Source organism: Canis aureus, chromosome 1 (assembly GCF_053574225.1).
Source record: "Canis aureus isolate CA01 chromosome 1, VMU_Caureus_v.1.0, whole genome shotgun sequence".
Classification (NCBI taxonomy): domain Eukaryota; kingdom Metazoa; phylum Chordata; class Mammalia; order Carnivora; family Canidae; genus Canis; species Canis aureus.
This window is the reverse complement of record NC_135611.1, coordinates 28,176,200-28,188,005: the sequence shown is the minus strand read 5'-3', so window position 1 is coordinate 28,188,005 and position 11,806 is coordinate 28,176,200.

The window sequence follows — 11,806 nt, the reverse complement described above, 5'->3', positions numbered from 1 at the left end:
CTGGAGCTTCACAGAAGCAGCGGAGACCATGCAGAGCCCCTCCTGCAGCAGAGCCCCTCCCGCAGCAGAGCCGCAGAGGCACAGAGGCGCCCTCAGAGGTGGCGGATGGACGCAGCAGGAGTCAGTGCTTGGCGTAGCCGAGCTTCTGAGCTCGCTTAGCTCAGCTTCCCAGCCACTGAGGTCTCTGGTACACGTGCAGGTTGAGATCCAGTAGGTCTGGGTGAGGCCTGATTGTCCTTGGAGTGTCCAGGAATTAGGTAGAGGACACTGGTCCGAGCTGCCGCTCAGATGCCTCCTCCCCGCCCTCCCGGGAGTCGGGAGCCGCTGCCTCCTGCCCTTGCCCCCCGGGCACAGACGAGGGGCTCCAACATCCAGGAGCTCCTCCTGGGGCAGGCGTCCCGCGTGGTCGTTGGCGAGCCCGGGCGGACTCGGGACCCTGGCCGGCGGTCAGAGCAGGTGGGAGGCTGGGAGTGTGGGCGCGGGGCCGTCCACGCAGCCCGAGCAGCCAGAGCCGCAGCCGCCCCAGGCCGCGCGCAGAGGCCTCCCCTGGGCGGACCTGTTCTTCCAACCCACGGAGAGGAACTTTGCCGGCTACGTATGATAATCAGCCCGTAGGCGTTTTATTCACCATTATTACGGATCGACCAAGGATCATGGAACATTTGGTAAGAGAGAAATACTAAGATTGTGAAAGGGCAGCTCACCGTGGGAGAAACAGATAAAGAAGAAGGAATCAGACATCGAATCCGTCTCGGAGATTCGAGTGCGCAGCACGTTCGCCCGCAGCCTCAGGCTGCTGTGCAGAAGCAGCCAGCGAGGGACAGGAGACCCGCCTTGACAATTAAACCTTGTCCCCACCCCCCACAATGAAACGTCAATAGAATGGAATCATTGGTTTGGCTGACAGCTAACATACTAATCTGGAAGCTATAGTTGAGAAAATAGCTCAGGATGCAGAGAATGACAGAAAGGGAAAATATAAGTGAGAATTTGAGACGGAAGACAGATCCAGAAAGCCGATAAGATGTAATTCACCTGAGCTGAGAGTACAGGGGTAGAAAAGCAAATAAACTATACAAAGGAGTACCCCTGAACTAAAAAATACCTTTCCGATGAAAAACACTCACCATGCGCCAGGAACTATTCTGCCGAAATTAAAGAATCCCTAGCATAAAGCTTGCCGAGAAAATGACCAGGACACCTGCAAGAACAGTCCCCTCACAAACCCCCAGCACCCACAAATACAAGCATGAGGTTGTCATCATACAAGATAGTGGAGCAAGCTTTCCAAGTTCTCAGGAAACATTATTTTGAACCTTAATTTTATTGCCAGCTAGTCTGGTACTCCAGAATCCAGGCAAAATAAGCTAATGACTCAGGAAGTTTCTCCTGTTTACTCTTCCCTGTGTGACTTGGGATGTATTTCAGGAGAAGGAAAAACGAATCCAACAAACAGCAGAACTGCTGAGGCACAAAATGAAAAGAAATTTCAAAATAGTAGCAGTAAAACAGGCCTAGAAAGCAGTTGGCCCAAAGTAGGATACAGTAGGCAGGAGGTGGTGATTAACGAACACTGACTGAAAAGATGTGTAACAATCTGGATGATCGTAGATCCTTAGAAAGGTCCACATGTCTATTCACTCCATTAGAATAAAAGGAACAAAAACCGTTCAGAAGTGATCATAGGATGAAGTGAACTGAAATGTGACATGACTTGGAAAAAGAGAAAGGGTCTAAATAAAGGGAATCCATTTTTCCATTAGTTTTTGGATGGATATTTTTGGTGACATAAAGTCACATTTCTTTTTTAATTTTAAATTTATTTATTCATGAGAGACACACAGAGAGAGACAGAGACGTAGGCAGAGGGAGAAGCAGGCTCACCGCAGGGAGTCTGATGAGGGACTCGATCCCAAGACACTGGGATCACACCCTGAGCCAAAGGCAGACGCTCAACCACTGAGCCACCCAGGAGCCCTAACGAAGCATTTCTATCTTTATAAGCCTCATATACTAATTGATTCTGCAATTAGTATTTATATAATCTTGATATAATGAATGTCTCTCAGTGGCTTTCAATTTTTAAAGTTGAGCTATAGATGAAGTACAGAAAACTAACTTAAAATGACAGAACAATATAGAGGTTCAAGCCTGGATGATGATATTAATCAGCTGACATGTCAGGAAGAGGAAAGAGTGAGCCAGAGATTAGCCCTTGGACAACTACTTTCCCCATTTGATGGGTTGATGATGCCAGAAAGTGATGAATCCAGAAGCAAGGACTGAGGCAGATCACTGACAGCGATGCGTGTAACCATTCAAGATCTCAAAATGCCAATGTAACTAACAAAAACTGGAATGTGAAATGCAGGTGAGTTCAGAGTATAAAGTGTATTAAATGCACACACCTTTCTTCATAGGAAACAGATAAATATTATTTGAAGTTGATACAGCCAGAAACACAAGCACACACTTATGGACTAGTTCTGTGGCATGGAAGACCTAAAACTAGAATTGGTTAAAAATGGTTGCTTCTGGGCAGCCCGGGTGGCTCAGTGGTTTAGCGCCGCCTTCAGCCCAAGGCGTGATCCTGAAGACCCAGGATCGAGTCCCACCTCGGGCTCCCCGCAGGGAACCTGCTTCTCCCTCTGCCTGTGTCGCTGTCTCTCTCTCTCTGTGTCTCTCATGAATAAATAAATAAAATCTTAAAAAATAAATAAAGCAAGCCTTCTGGAATGTGTCCTCGTGGTTATGAGCCTACCAGGTCCAAGCATTCACGTCGTCAATCTCTGCTGCTACGCTCGTCAGCACCCCAGTCAGTGCTGACGCACCCCAGGGCCTGTGCAAAGCATCACACTCACTACTCTGAGGCTTCTGCCAAAAATATGATGGGCAACCTTTCTGGGAAGAGTCCTATTTCCGATTGCGGCTGGCCATTCATCAAGCATCGGGAATTTGCCTAATGTTGCCTGTTAGCAAAGGATATGTCATGTCCTCACTCGGAATACACTTTCCCATCCCACACTTCATTGCATTCCTCATGCACATTCCTCAGTCCAATCTTTTTTCAGGAGGTATCATTATATTCCAGCCTCATCTTATAATTGCCATTCAAGTGTGACTCGACAATTTCCAATAATGCATGAAAAATACTCCTCGGAACATTAAGGCCTGGTGAGGTCACTGAAACATGGCAAGGTAGCTGCTAGGGATCCTGAGCTCACCCCGTGTCACTCCCCATTTCCCGATCGACAGCTGAGGCACAAAGTGGTCACCTGGCCTGCCAAAGATCTTACAGCAAACAGTCCCTCTAAGCGGAACTGGAAGTACCGAAATAGACTAGCATCAGGGAGCAGGGGTGTTCTGAGGACAATGAAAGATAATTGCAAATTCTAGTAACTATTTTGGACTTTTCTCCCACAGATAGTAAGCAGCTGGCCTCTGTATCCACTGAGGACAGATACAGGGGGAAAAAGGGGCCTTAATTACAATTTGAGTTTATTTGTAAAATTGGGAGTACTTTATTTTTAGTGTTTTGGCTCAGAAATAGGGAATGGTGGAAGAGGGCGAAAGCCCCTTTTCCGGAAGACTCCCAGCACAGGAGGCGCCCCTGCCAGGGGTACGAGGTACGGGCTGGGGGAGCAGGCACTGATCCTGCGTTACCCCACCTGCCGGAGTGGGAGCAGATTTCGGGGCGGGCCTCGAGGGCGCACAGCGGCGTCGCATCACGGTGTCCACGTATCAGAGCGCAAGGTCTGCCGCTGGGAAATGAGCCTCAGGAGAGCACAACTTTCTACATAGGAAAAATCAGATTTTCATGTAACATTCCTAAGCAATCAATGCACGTGAGAGTCATCAAGATAGGTAAAAACTTGAAGATCAGCATATTTATGTCTTTTGGAGGTTTTGGAACTATTTCTCTGAGTTTGAAGTACACCAAAATACACAGGTCTCGAGTCCTTTTTGCATTCGCTTTAGGTATCTTTGGGAAATGTACTCTCTCAGTTTGTAGTAATAAATCCCCAGAAAGCAGTTCTGAGGTTGAGGACAGTCCGGGATCCGGGGGCCCCGGCTGGGACACGGGCCTTGCGCCGCCTGCAGTCAGAGTGCGCTCCGCCATCGGAATGGACTTTGTCCTGCTCCCCACAGAATCAACGTCAAGGGCCTGCGGAAGCGCTTAGCCCCCTGAACCTCCTCCCCTCTCCTGCCCCTTCCTCTGAGATCCCAAATAAAGGGAGAGAATTCACATCTCCTGGACAGTACTTGGAGAAAATGTACTGCACCCTTTCCTCAGGATGTGTTTAGTGCCTTCTAATCTCGAGAAAGACTAACTCCCAGAACTTAAGGTTAGAAATAATTAGGCAAGAAAATCCCTTCTCTTGATTTCTTGTAACTATCCAAAGTGATGAGTAGTGGAAAAATCGCTGCAGGTCAGATTTCTCACTCTTTCCTGAACCTTTGCACTGTATTGTTTATAGAAAGAATATGACAAGCCTTGGCATGATAAGGTGAGCGTTGCTATTTCTGTCTTTTGACTGTTTATTATGCTTTGCTATCATAAGCAAAGGGGCAGATAGCTGCAGAAACCTAAAAAAAATACCATGATTACTTGGGATTGTTTGGCAGATTGCTGCAGAAAACACCTCCTTTTGTCTTGGCAAACCCATTTTGGAAAAATGATTTAAATCTTGGCGGCGATAGATAGCTTTTTACATCCTATTTCGATTGCCTTAGAGGTCAACCACGTTGTAAGCAACATCTAATTTTTAAGTTCTAAAGGGTTTTAGGTGGCCCAGTCTTCTTTTTCTTTTTTGCTGATTGACATATTTTGAAACAGATATAAACATCATCTCCATGCTTCACATAAAGTGTTTTGAAAATAAGTTCCAACACTCTTCCATTCTCCATAAAGTACTGGCCCCTGGAAATCAGGGATTAGATTTTCATATTATTCATGCCAAGATTTCTCTTATCCCTATGGCAAATCAGTGCCTTAGACAGAGTGGAGATTGAATACACATTCGCTGTACTAAGTCTAATAAAAATTAAAATCACTATATGACAATATGAACCGTTTTGTGTGCAGAGGATATAACACTCCTGTTTATGATGAGGCTGAAGCCAAGTGGTAATAATTATGTTAGTCTTTACTGATTTCTGAGTAGGCACATTCATCCCACAAACAAGCATATGCACCTGAATCTAATATTACATTGCATGTTAACTGGAATTTAAATAAAAAGTTAAAAAAAAAAAAAAGAAAAAATACAAGAGCCAGGTGTCCTGGCTCATTAGACAGTACAAAATCTGTTGCCAGGTTCTTATTTCTCAGCTGAGGGCTGTGGCCCAAATGGTAAGGAATGGAGCCAGGGGCTCAGCCCACCACTCACAGATGCAGCCTGGCCCGGTCCACTGTTCCAGTGTAGTCAGAGTTCATTAAATGTGGTCCCTTGAGCACCACTCCCTAGAAATCTAGGCTACGCTGTGTAACTGGAAGGCAGGGGTTGTGTCACTGCCTTGTAACTTCTGGAATAAGTTCTAGAATTTTTGTAATGTTCTCCAAAGTGTGGGGCTGGGATCTGAAAGAGTAGAAAACACTTCATTGTTGAAAATTGAGAGACAGTAGGTGCCAATAAATCAATCTAATAAGAAAATATCAGTTGGGAACATGAACTGACATTTTTATAGGAATTTAAAAACAAATATACTGACTTAAGTGTTTTGGATTAAACTCACTAACACAATAAATTCATATCTTAGAAAATGAAGGCTTCTAGTGCAATGACCTGACGATTTAACAAAGAGATGATGTGATGTGCCAGAAAAGTCTCTGGGGCCACAACTTGGACATGCCATCTACAACTTCTACCTTTAGTTCTTGAAAACCCTGAAGCCACCCCCTCCTTCTTCTTTATTCCTAAGTAGTTCTATGATTATGCCAAGTGTAAAGTTTTGAATTTAATCCATGCCTAAGAAACAAAAACTAAGTGACCATGTTTTTTATCTTATATCTTTAAGGCAGAAAAACGTTTCCTCTCCCTTTTTATGTTCTGTCCCTAGAGCCTGTAAATTAAACTTACAAATGACAGATTAACAAAAGAAAAAGCATTCAGATTTTATTTTTAATTTCACAGACATTGGGGGCTCCCCTGCCCCCTCAAAAATGAAAACCCAAAATAGCAGTTAGACTTGGGGTTGGGGGAATTATATATCATTTAAATAGAGGGCAACAAATTATGAAGGAGAGACTAAATACAGGAAAGGGGCTTTGGGCTTCGAGGGGGTCATAAATCGTAGGAAGGTAAACAAACGGAGCAACAAAAATGTTGGATGAGGGGTATTTAGTAAAGCTCATTTTTGGAGACTCGCCTAGGTCCTGTCTCTGTTTCCATGGTAAGGGTTGTTCTCTTCCTGGTATAGCAGAGGGCAGGGGACACCTTCAAAATGGGAATTTATGCTCTGCTTTTCGGTAGATAGGAGGGCAGAGAGCATTTCCTGTGTCTGCTTTTTCTCAAGGGCATTCAGTTCAAAATAATCATTGTACCAAAGTGGTATTTTTTTTGAAACTTAAAGCAGCACCCCTATATTAGCTCACAGCTCTCAGGTGTGACTGGAGTCTCTAGGAAAGGTCTCGAAAGACTGAAATCTCTGACTTCTGATCTGGAGACTCCAGGTGGGAGTCTGTTTCCAAATTTTTGTTGTTGTTCTTGGAAAAATTCAATTATTTGCAGCTGGAGGACTGAGGTCACCCGGTCACCCTTTTCTTGGTGGCTCTCAGCAACTAGAGGCCATTCACATTTCTTGCCGACGCCCCCTCATCTTCAAGCCAGCAATAGCAATAGCGTCTCAAAATCCTGTGCTTCAGATCTCTGCCTTCCTCTTCTATAACTAGCTGGAGAACTCTGCTTTTAAAGAGCTTATGTGATTACCTCAATCAGGTCCACTGGATAATCTCCCTATCTTAAGGTCTACACATTAGAGTCCTTAATTACTTCTCCAAAGTCCCCTCACAGCAGTACCTAGGTTCATGTTTGATTGAATAAGTGGGATCATCTTGGAATCCTGCCCACTGCAAAGTCTCCGCTTTTTTCCTTGAATCTAAGCACACCCGTGGCTATGGCAGGAGGGTGGCATATTCTGGTCCCCTTCATTTCATGTTTCTGCCTCTTAAAGAGGAAAAAAAAAACCCACTACAGTCTAAGTGAGGAAATATTTGGATGTTGGGTGAGTATATTCTGAGAGAAAAACATGCCCCATTGAAGGAAAAGTGATGAGATGCTGTGGGTATAGGGTTTCTAGACCTCAGGAGGATCCTCAAGACTCTATGTACTCACAGAGCAGTGTATGAATGAGGATAAATGGAAGTGTTAGGATAAATTCCACACTCTGGGGGTTCCAGGCTTATTCTAGAGAAGAAATGAAAAAAGTGAGTTCCAGTGGGTGGTGTTATTATATTAAGAAGGTCTATAGAAAATGAGCAGAACTAACCCACCAGGACTCCACCAACTCCTTTATTAGTCTAGCATGATAAAGTGGACTGGAAGTTCATGGCCTTGAGTGTAACATGGAAATGGACATTTTTTATATTTTTCTCAAAGTATTATATCTGAAAGGAATCTTTTCAATAACAACTTAGAGCAAAGATTTCCTCAAACATTCTTTCATTTAAAAAAAAAAGATTTTTCTTATTTATTTATTCATGAGAGACACACAGAGAGAGGCAGAGAAACAGGCAGAGGGAGAAGCAGGCTCCATGCAGGGAGCCCGATGTGGGACTTGATCCAGGACCCCGGGATCACGCCCTGAGCCGAAGGCAGACGCTCAACCCCTGAGCCACCCAGGCATCCCAAACATTTCATTTTTAATGTGTCTTCCTTACTGTATTCAATGGGAATATTTCAAATGCCCATAGTATTTGTAGGATCAGGCAATGGAGCACGTAAGAAAAGCAGATCTTGAATATGTCACCTCATAGAGTTTCTAAGCCAGGGAGGATGAGAGAAGAACAACCAAAGGACAGAAGCAAAATTAAATGACACAAACTCATATAAATAAATAAATAAAACAAGGTAGAAATGACCATGAGTTGGTATATCCTTCAGGGAAAATGTTGGGATTCTGTTGACTGGTGGGAAAGAGGCAGGCAGGAATTCTAGAAAAGGAACTGTATTTTTGAGCATGGAGGCACTTTCAATCAAATGTGATTGTGATGATGTCACCCCTTTCAGGAGGATGATTCCGTTCTTCAGGAATACCTGATCTTTCTGGCACTTGCAGAAGATAATTGCTTTGAAACAGGTAAGTGTCACGTCTCTCTGCAGAGCCCAGCATTGCTGTGAGTGAGCTGTATCCCCTGGGTGCCTCCTTCAGGAAGCCAGGCGTGCCTAGGTAGGGTGACACAAGCAGTGCATCCTGGCCCTGAGAGTCTCTAACTTGGCAACCCTCACTCTCCTCTGTGGAGCTAGGGTTCACGATGAGTTTCACAGTCCTATTTGCTTTCTTCCAGGAGTTTCTGGTCTCCTGTGCACCTCTGGCTGCCCTAGTGGATATTTATTTTATAGTGTGGAGTTTTTCCATTCAGGTATTCTTGACCTGGTTTTTAACTAAAGGTAGCCTTCCTGGATCAATCACATCCCTGAAAGCATATATTTCATAAGAAACACTTTCTTTAACAACGTCTTAAATTCTTTATAGACTATGTTTGCACACTGTTACCTTTCTCCAGGAGGGTTTACCTTACAAAACGTCAGCATGGGGTTTCAAGATGCAAATATGTCTAAGGCTACCACATACTGTTTGAGCCTTGAGACCATGCACATATTTGAACTGGCCGGATTTGGGGGCACACCATGCCCACATCCTGTTTGATCCTATCCAGGTCCTTGCGACAGCTGGGTGGTCAGTGCCATGTGCCATTCTCCTGGCGGCTGGAAGATGCTGCCCGGGGGAGGCTGCCTGGGGTACCCGCGGCCGCCCGGAGGGAGCTCCTTTACAAGCTGTGGGCACAGCCAACCCCGCTGGCAAGTGGCTTTCAGCTAAAGGGAAAATGGGATCCTGCGTTAGCCTAGCTTTCCCCAGTCCCGAATCCACCCCAGCTGGAATGACATGATTGAACTGCATTTGGCAACCGTCCAGGGAACCAGGACCACAGCTCCCACTTTTGTTTGCATGCAGAGCTTTTCCCATCCTGGTGACATCTGCTTGCCAAAGTTGAGCAGGTGGGGGTTGATCATTGAAAAAGAAAACACTATTATACGCTATGGAACTGGACTGAGGGCTTGCAGTGACAGCCATCACGGTGAGTGTAAGGCCCACGTGGGCGCTTCACCCCAGGGGGGAATATGGGGGCTCCTTGCTTTGTCTCATTTGCATTCCTTTCCTGCCTCCTCTTCCTCCTTGTCCTCCCCCTTCCTTCTTTTTATTTTTTGGTATGTTTTATTGATGTGCCAACTCTGGATTTTTTTTTTTTTTTATATCTGCATCATCAAACATTCCCCACCTCGCCTCCCTCTGCCTCCCCCAGCCTTAGGTATTTCTCAGATACGGTCAGAACAGCCTGTACTCAGAGCTCATATCCCTGGCGACCTGTACAGGCATTTCTCTCGCTGAGTATTGCTAAGTAAGATGAAGTGTTAAGATTATGGGGATTTGTATTAGGTTACAGACTCTGAAACATCATGTGAGGTGGGGTGACAACTAATGTTCCCTGGCATATTTTCTGAGCTTGGCCTCTCTGTAATCTGTGTAGTTTTCAAGGAAATGGCTGAGTGGTTTCGTTCTGGTCAGATGGCAGAGAATGGGAAACATATTAGGAAACACTCATCTTCTCTTCAAATTGTGCCATAGAGCAGGAACTGAGGGACAGTCCAGCTTGGCTAGTCATCCTTAGCGTTGACCTTCTGTATGGGCTAACACACACCGAGGTGCTCTCCTGGTATGATGATTGCTAGGGTGGCTGGTGAAATATGGGCTCCTTGTGAGCTGGTTGGTTCCTTCCACGGGGCTGCTCCTTACTGGGAAGAATTGATGCTGTTTCCCTCTCTGCTGCCTCAGTGTCCTGGGGTGGGAGAGCCCAGGGCAGGAGAGAGGTGCCCCGAGTGCTGGGCAGAGAACCGCAGCCATCTATAACCTTCCCCACTGGAGTCCTGGCCAATCTCACGGAGGGGAAGTGCATGAGATTTGGGATCTATTTGTATGCACCAATTGAATCCTCATGGATCCTGCCCTCTTGGTTCATGGCTCACAGTTTCTGTTAATCTGCAGACAGTATGAATGACAATAGGCTGAAGATGGTTTCATTGTGAATGCTTCTTGACCGGCTAAAGAAATACATACTGACCATCTTAGTGCTCCTTGAGTAATGAAAATAAAATCTTTCTCTAATCACAAATTGTTTTTTACATATGAATCAGAGTTCACAAATCCTAGTTAACATAGCTAGTTTTATTTATAGGATGTGCACGGAGAGTGTAGAGCCCTGGATTAGGGGGTAGGGGGTACCCAGCTGTGGTTCAGTCTGGGGTCTGGTATGACTGTGGCACGGCCTGGCTAACTGTAGAAGACTAGAAAGAGCCAGGCCCCCCTGCTGCATGTCCGCAAAGGGAGTGGGGCTGATGCCTAAGGGCCGTAAACCCAGGACTACTGGCCTAGGAAGTGAGAGCACCCTGTGGCCATGACCACCTGGGAGCCAAAAGGGCACCTCTCTTACCAGGGGCCACCCCTTGTAACTAGAAATACAGAGGAGAAGTTCCCAAACTCTGGAAAGCAGGGAGTGGCCTCAGGACATATTGTAGACAGAGAGGCCCTGCTGGAATTCACAAATGGGGCTCCGATTCCCAGCAGGGAGACAGGAAAAAAACAAGACAGAACCCTAATGCTAAACAGTGCTCGGAGCACCAGGTTACCCAGAGGGGGACCTGTCACCAGGCCTGCAGGCAAAACAGTCTTATCTCCACGACCTGGTTATCAGAACCAAGGCACAAGGTCAGGGTTAAATGAACCACCACGTTGACTTGAACTGGAAGCTCCTTTAATGCCTTATTTTTCAGCCCAGAGGATGCTCAGCCTATTTGTCAAGTTCAAGTGGATGGCGCATGTGTGGAAGAAGGGAAGGAAGTGGATGGAGAAATGGGCTGCAGAAGCTGGGACCCAGCCAAAACCAGTCTAGCGTGGCAGCTGTGAGTTCAACATTAGATAGGGTATCTTAAAGCATTGTGGAAAAAAATCCATATGAAAACTATTAGGGGGATCCCTGGGTGGCGCAGCGGTTTGGTGCCTGCCTTTGGCCCAGGGCGCGATCCTGGAGACCCGGGATCGAATCCCACATCGGGCTCCCAGTGCATGGAGCCTGCTTCTCCCTCTGCCTGTGTCTCTGCCTCTCTCTCTCTCTCTGTGTGACTATCATAAATAAATAAAGATTAAAAAAAAAAAAAGAAAACTATTAGGTAAAATAAGATGGAAGAACTGAAGTTTTCTGAGACAGAGATGCCAGGATGTTTCCAACTGTCGAACTTTTGCCAGTGCCTATTCTTCGGCCCCAATTCAGCTTCCTGCTGTTCCACTACTTTGGCATCTCCTATTTATTCGACTTAATCTTCTGAAACTCAGGTCAATCACCCTTTCCCCGGGAAGCCTTGTCTGCAATCCTGACAAGGTGACATCCTCTTTCAGAGCTTCTCAGAGCACTTAGCTGAGTTAGAATTTTACATAGTTTTGCTTGGCTAGTTCATTATCTTTGGTCTCTCTCCCACTAGAAAGGTGAGCTTCACAAGGACCCAGAGTGTGTCTGTCCTGTTAGCTGCTGGAT